Source organism: Hemitrygon akajei, chromosome 23 (assembly GCF_048418815.1).
Source record: "Hemitrygon akajei chromosome 23, sHemAka1.3, whole genome shotgun sequence".
In the NCBI taxonomy this organism is placed as follows: Eukaryota; Metazoa; Chordata; class Chondrichthyes; order Myliobatiformes; family Dasyatidae; genus Hemitrygon; species Hemitrygon akajei.
In genome coordinates this window covers 65,723,533-65,731,516 of record NC_133146.1, presented here as the reverse complement: position 1 = coordinate 65,731,516, position 7,984 = coordinate 65,723,533, and positions in this window count along the sequence as shown.

Here is a 7,984-nt window from a genome sequence, read left to right as displayed (position 1 = left end):
CAACATTTTAAATACCTCGATCAAATCCCCCCTCAACCTTCTACGCTCCAATGAATAGAGACCTAACTTGTTCAACCTTTCTCTGTAACTTAAGTGCTGAAACCCAGGTAACATCCTAGTAAATCGTCTCTGCACTCTCTCTAATTTATTGATATCTTTCCTATAATTCGGTGACCAGAACTGTACACAATATTCCAAATTTGGCCTTACCAATGCCTTGTACAATTTTAACATTACATCCCAACTTCTGTACTCAATGCTCTGATTTATAAAGGCCAGCGTTCCAAAAGCCTTCTTCACCACCCTATCTACATGAGACTCCACCTTCAGGGAACTATGCACTGTTATTCCTAGATCTCTCTGTTCCACTGCATTCCTCAATGCCCTACCATTTACCCTGTATGTTCTATTTGGATTATTCCTGCCAAAATGTAGAACCTCACACTTCTCAGCATTAAACTCCATCTGCCAACGTTCAGCCCATTCTTCTAACCGGCATAAATCTCCCTGCAAGCTTTGAAAACCCACCTCATTATCCACAACACCTCCTACCTTAGTATCATCAGCATACTTACTAATCCAATTTACCACCCCATCATCCAGATCATTTATGTATATTACAAACAACATTGGGCCCAAAACAGATCCCTGAGGCACCCCGCTAGTCACCGGCCTCCATCCCGATAAACAATTATCCACCACTACTCTCTGGCATCTCCCATCTAGCCACTGTTGAATCCATTTTATTATTCCAGCATTAATACCTAACGACTGAACCTTCTTAACTAACCTTCCATGTGGAACTTTGTCAAAGGCCTTGCTGAAGTCCATATAGACTACATCCACTGCCTTACCCTCGTCAACATTCCTCGTAACTACTTCAAAAAATTCAATAAGGTTTGTCAAACATGACCTTCCACGCACAAATCCATGCTGGCTACTCCTAATCAGATCCTGTCTATCCAGATAATTATAAATACTATCTCTAAGAATACTTTCCATTAATTTACCCACCACTGATGTCAAACTGACAGGTCTATAATTGCCAGGCTTACTTCTAGAACCCTTTTTAAACAATGGAACCACATGAGCAATACGCCAATCCTCCGGCACAATCCCTGTTTCTAATGACATCTGAAAGATCTCCGTCAGAGCTCCTGCTATCTCTACACAAACTTCCCTCAAGGTCCTGGGGAATATCCGGTCAGGACCCGGAGATTTATCCACTTTTAAATTTCTTAAAAGCGCCAGTACTTCCACCTCTTTAATTGTCATAGGTTCCATAACTTCCTTACTTGTTTCCCACACCTTACACCATTCAATATCCTTCTCCTTAGTGAATACCGAAGAGAAGAAATCGTTCAAAATCTCTCCCATCTCCCTCGGCTCCACACATAGCTGACCACCCTGATTCTCTAAGGGACCAATTTTATCCCTCACTATCCTCTTGCTTTTAATATAACTGTAGAAGCCTTTCGGATTTACTTCCACCTTATTTGCCAAACCAAACTCGTAACTTCTTTTAGCTTTTCTAATCTCTTTCTTAAGTTTCCTTTTACATTCTTTATATTCCTCGAGCAATTCCTTTACTCGATTAGAGGAGGATACTGTTAGGGATGATAACAGACCAGAGATGACTGAAGTTTCTGGGAATAGTTCACAAGGTACAGGATAGATATGTCCCACAGCAGAAGAAGTTCGCAAATGGAAGGGGTAGGCAACCATGGCTGACAAGGGAAGTTAAGGACTACATAAAAGGTAAGGAAAGGGCAAATTGGGTGGCAAAAAATGAGTGGTAAGTTGTATGATTGGGAAGCTTTTAAAATCCAACAAAGGCAACTAAAAAAGCTATAAGAAGGAAAAGATGAAATATGACGGTAAACTAGCTGATGATATAAAGCAGGATTCCAAAAGTTTTTCAGTTATATAAAGAATAAAAATGAGGTGAGAGTTGATATTGGACCACCGGAAAATGATGCTGGTGAGGTAGTAATTGGGGACAGAAATGGCAGATGAACTTGATGGGTACTTTGCATCAGTCTTCATTGTGGAAGACACTAGCAGTGTGCCAGAGGTCCATGTGTCAGGGAGTAGGAGTGAGTGTCATTGCTGTTGAGAATTGCTGAAGAGAAAAGTGCTAGGCAAGCTTAAAGGTCTTAAGGTGAATAAGTCACCTGGGCCAGATGGACTACATCCAGGAGTCCTGCGAGAGTTTGCTGAAGAGATAACGAATGCATTGGTTATGATCTTTCAAGAATCACTTGATTCTGACATGGTCCTAGAGGACTGTAAAATTGCAAATATCACTCCACTCTTTAAGAAGGGAAGAAGGGAAAAGAAAGGAAATTATAGGCGATTTAGCCTTACCTCAGTGGTTGAGAAAAAAATTGGAGTCTATTATTAAGGATGAGTTCTGAGGTGCTTGGAGACTAATGATAAAATAAGTCAAAGTCAGCATTGTTTCTGTGAAGGGAAATCTTTTCTGATCAATCTGTTAGAGTTCTTTGAGGAAGTAACAAGCAGGGTGGACAAAGGAGAGGCAGTAGATGACATTTACTTGGATTTTCAGAAGGCCTTTGATAAGGAGATACACAATAGGCTGCTTATTAAGATAAAATCCTATATCATTACAGGAAAGATACTGGCATGGATAGAGGAATGGCTGACAGGGGAGGCAATGCGTGAGAATAAAAGAGGCTTTTTCTGGTAGTGTTCCTCAGGGGTCAGTATTGAGACTGCTACTTATCACATTGTTTGTCACTGATTTAGATCATGGATTTGATAGCTATGTGGCAAAGTTTGTGGGTGATACGAAGATAGATGGAGAGGTAGGTAGTGCTGAGGAAGAATGTAATTGAAGCAGGACTTAGACAAATTGGAAGAATGGACAAAAAGTGACCGATGGAATACAATGATGGGAAATGTATGATAATATGTTTTATTAAAAGGAACAATAGTTCAGACTGTTATCTAAATTGTGAGAAAATTCAAACATCAGAAGTGCAGAGAGAATTAGGAGTCCTCATGCAAGATTCCCAAATGGTTAATCTACAGGCTGAGTCTGTGGTAAAGAAGGCAAATGCAATGTTGCCACTTATTTCAAGGGGAATAGAATATAAAAGTAAGGAGATAATGCTGAGCTTTCATAAGATGCTGGTCAGGCCACAATCAGTCTATTGTCAACAGATTTGGGTCACATATCTCAGAATGGATCTGTTGTCATTGGAGAGAGTCTAGAGGAAGTTCAAGAGGATGATTCTGGGAACAAAAGGGTTAACAAATGATGAGCGTTTGGTAGCTTTGGGCCCGTACTCACTGGAATTTAAAAGAATGCAGGGGATCTCATTGATACTTAGTGAATGTTGAAAGGACCAGATAAGGTGGATGTGGAGAGGATGTTTCCTCTAATGGGGGTATCCAGAACTAGAGGGCACAGCCTCAAAATTGTGGGGTGACCTTTTAGAATAGAGGTAAGTAGGAATTATTTTAGCCTGAGAGGTGTGAATCTGTGGAATGCTCTGCCACAGATTGTGGTGGAGGCCAAGCCTATGGGGATAGTTAAAGCAGCAGTTATGTTTCTTGATTGGTCAGGGCAGCAAAGGATATGGCAAGAAGGCAGGTGTAAGGGGTTTAGTGGAACCGGGATCAGTCATGATGGAATGGTGGACCAAACTTGATGGGCTGAATGGCCTAATTCTGCTCCTATGACTTATGGTTTTATATTATGACCAATCATTTATTGCAGATAGGACAATCCATAATAAGTCCCTATATAAGAATACAGGATAAACAAGCAAGAACAACTTATTTAGTAGATATAGCATTACAAACATACATTAACTTACAGAAATCCATAACTGAAATACACCAAAAATATGCTGAATTAAGAGAGAAATTTGACAGACTTTTGAACATGATCAGGGTATACGTTGTTCCAATTTTAATATCTACAACTGGTGTCATTCCAAAGGCACTACACAATAGCATTATAAACAGTTAGGACTATACAGAAATATCTATGTAAAACTTCAGAAAGCCACAGTACTAAACACCCCTAGGGTAATCCGAAAGTACCTGGCAATTGAGAAATGAGCATGCTTGGCTATGCCTGTACCTCAGGTATTACTAGCTGGAGCTGAGAAAATATAATAATAAATAAGCACACGAAGACCATGAGTTGTAGAAAGTGAGTCCATAGGCTGTGAAACCAGTTCAGTGTTGGGGTGAGTGAAGTTATCCACTCTGGTTCAGGAACCTATTGATCAACACTTGCATACTGTTCATATTCTATACCTTCACAGTATGGTCAAGGTCAATTTTGACCCGGCCCAAGAATCCCCGCATAACAAGTGTCCATACCAAATTTTGAACCACAGATCTAGTTAGAATGTATAAGTAGCCGGTCTGACATTAATAAGCGGGTGATTAATCCTTAATTAATGTTTCAGAGATCTAAAATCCATTTCAATAGATATGGGTCAAATTTGACCCGGAACAGCCTCAATGTACAAAAATTTGTAGCAACCGTACAAAAGTATAACATTTTTAAATATTTTCATTTTTGCACATTTTGGGTCACTTTAGGAAAAGTCATCAAATTTCGGCTAAAAAAATGGCATTTAGAGTGTTTTTACCGCTGTCAAATGTCAAAACGGGTCAAATTTGAACAAGTTAGGTCTTTATTCTTTGAAGCATAGAAGGTTGAGGGGGGACTTGATAGAGGTATTTAAAATTATGAGGTGGATAGAGTTGACGTGGATAGGCTTTTTCCATTGAGAATAGGGGAAATTCAAACAAGAGGACATGAGTTGAGAGTTAAGGGGCAAAAGTTTAGGGGTAACACGAGGGGGAACTTCTTTACTCAGAGAGTGGTAGCTGTGTGGAACGAGCTTCCAGTAGAAGTGGTAGAGGCAGGTTCGATTTTGTCATTTAAAAAAAAATTGGATAGGTATATGGACAGGAAAGGAATGGGTTATGGGCTTAGTGCAGGTAGATGGGACTAGGTGAGAGTAAGCGTTTGGCACAGACTAGAAGGGCCGAGATGGCCTGTTTCCATGCTGTAATTGTTATATGGTTATATGGATCAGCATGTAAGGGTTAAAGTATAATAACTGCTCCTAAACCCGATGGTGTGGGATCTAAAGCTCCTGTATCTCCTCTGTATCTACAGAGCCTGGACTATACTGTCCTTCATTAGAAGCATTATAAGTTAGACTCATGTTTAGATACACTAAAACATACAACAAATGGAAAGAAAAACATGTAGCCAGGAGATAAAGTATGTTTAATTTAGTTTAATTTTTGCTTTAACAAGGCGCGCACATATGACATAGTGGCATAATGACGTTAGCCACTCACATACTTTTACACATAATCTGTAATGAACTATGTAAACAAAAAAGAATGCTTAATCAAACAATATATTCACAATATTACTGAAATATTGAATACACACTCTTTCCTGCTCAGCTATAAACTCCAACTCAATATAGAGTGCATTTCAATTGAAATATATAACATATTGCTCTCTATTCATCTAAGAATTATATATACATAACTAATATATAGACATCTACAGCATAGTAAATTTTAAATTGTTGTATTCGGGCCTAAAGATTTAATCACTATGGAGGATTTCTTACTCTTGCAAGATAACATCTTGCCTGACAAAAGAGGGTCATTCTGCTAGGCAGATGAGACTTGTGAATGTGAAACAATCTCAGGTTCTGGGGCCTCCTCCGTGGTGGTTGTGGGAGTTGACTTTGGGACTGCAGGAAGTGGTTCTGACAGCTCTGGCTACTTTCCTTCTGGATGTATTGGCATCCCGAACATTGCATGGCAAACTGCTCGATCTGTTGATCTATCCCAGGGCCACCAGACAAAACCACAAGACTACACCAAGATGACTGACATATACACTCTGGCTCTCAGCTTGGATGGTACAGCAACTCTCAGTACCCACATAAGGCAATTCCTGTTAAGGGAAGTTTATCCTGCCACTGATAAAAATGGGGGAACTGGAATTTCTGCCACACATTTCAGCCATTTTGGGTGGCCATGTAGGCTTGAGATAGTGTGGGGTCTTTTCTGGTTTCCTTTTGGATCATCTCTGCTGTACAAGGGAGACTTTTAATTTGCATTAGGGAGAATGTATCAAAAGAGCCTATTTTGTAAAGGTTTCTTTTTCCAAGGATAAATGGGATATTCCATCAGCATTTCCATGATTAGTTGTCCTCTTGAATTCCATTTTATACTTGTGTCTTCCAAGAAACAGAGCCCATCTCCGCATTCATGGTGCTGCTGTTAGTATAACACCCTTCTGTGGATTGAAAAAGATACTAGTAGTAATGATTAGTAATATCAGAATCAGAATTAGGATCAGGTTTATTATCACTGGCATGTGATGTGAAATTTGTTAATTTAGCAGCAGCAGTTCAATACAATACATAATACAGAAGAGAGAAAAAAATAAATAAAATAAAAATAATAAATAAATAAATAAATAAATTACAGTACACGTATATTCAATAGATTTAAAAAACGTGCCAAAAACACAAATACTGTATATTTTAAAAAAGTGAAGTAGTGCCCAAGGGTTCAATGTCCATTTAGGAATCGGATGGCAGAGGGGAAGAAGCTGTTCCTAAATCACTGAGTGTGTGCCTTCAGGCTTCTGTATCTCCTACCTGATGGCAGCAGTGAGAAAAGTGCATGCCCTGGGTGCTGAAGGTCCTTAATAAGGGATGCTACCTTTCTGAGACATTGCTCCCAGAAGATGTCCTGGGTACTTTGTTGGCTAGTACCCAAGATGGAACTGACTAAATTTACAACTCTCTGCAGCTTCTTTCAGTCTTGTGAGGTAGACACCCCCAACCCCCCATACCAGACGGTGATGCAGCCTATCAGAATGCTCTCCATGGTACATCTATAGAAATTTTTGAGTGTATTTTTTGACATGCCAAGTCTCTTCAAACTCCTAATGAAGTATAGCCGCTGTCTTGTCTTCTTTATAACTGCATCAATATGTTGGGACCAAGTTAGATCCTCAGAGATCTTGACACCCAGGAACTTGAAACTGCTCACTCTCTCCACTTCTGATCCCTCTATGAGGATTGGTATGTGTTCCTTCGTCTTACCCTTCCTGAAGTCCACAATCAGCTCTTTCGTCTTACTGACATTGAGTGCCAGGTTGTTGCTGCAGCACCACTCTACTAGCTGGCACATCTCACTCCTGTACGCCCTCTCATCACCACCTGAGATTCTACCAACAATGGTTGTATCGTCAGCAAATTTATATATGGTATTTGAGCTATGCCTAGCCACACAATCATGGGTATAGTGAGAGTAGAGCTGTGGGCTAACCCCACACCCCTGAGGTGAACCAGTGTTGATTGTCAGTGAGGAGGATATGTTACATAGAAACATAGAAAACCTACAGCATAATACAGGCCCTTCAGCCCACAAAACTGTGCCAAACATGTCCCTACCTTAGAACTACCTAGGCTTTACACATAGCCCTCTATTTTTCTAAGCTCCATGTAGCCATCCAGGAGTCTCTTAAAAGACTCTATTGTTTCCACCTCCACCACCACCACTGGTAGCCCATTCCACGCACTCACCACTCTCTGTGTAAAAACCATACTGCTGACATCTCCTCTGTACCTACTTCCAAGCACCTTAAAACTATGCCCTCTCATGCTAGCCACTTCAGCCCTGGGAAAAAGCCTCTGACTATCCACATGATCAATGCCTCTCATTATCTTGTACACCTCGATCAGGTCACCTCACATTCTCCGTCGCTCCAAAGAGAAAAGGCCGAGTTCACTCAACCTATTCTCATAAGGCACACTCCCCAATCCAGGCAACATCTTTGTAAATCTCCTCTGCACCCTTTCTATGGTTTCCACATCCTTCCTGTAGTGAGGCGACCAGAAATGAGCACAGTACTCCAAGTGGGGTCTGACCAGGGTCCTATACAGCTGCA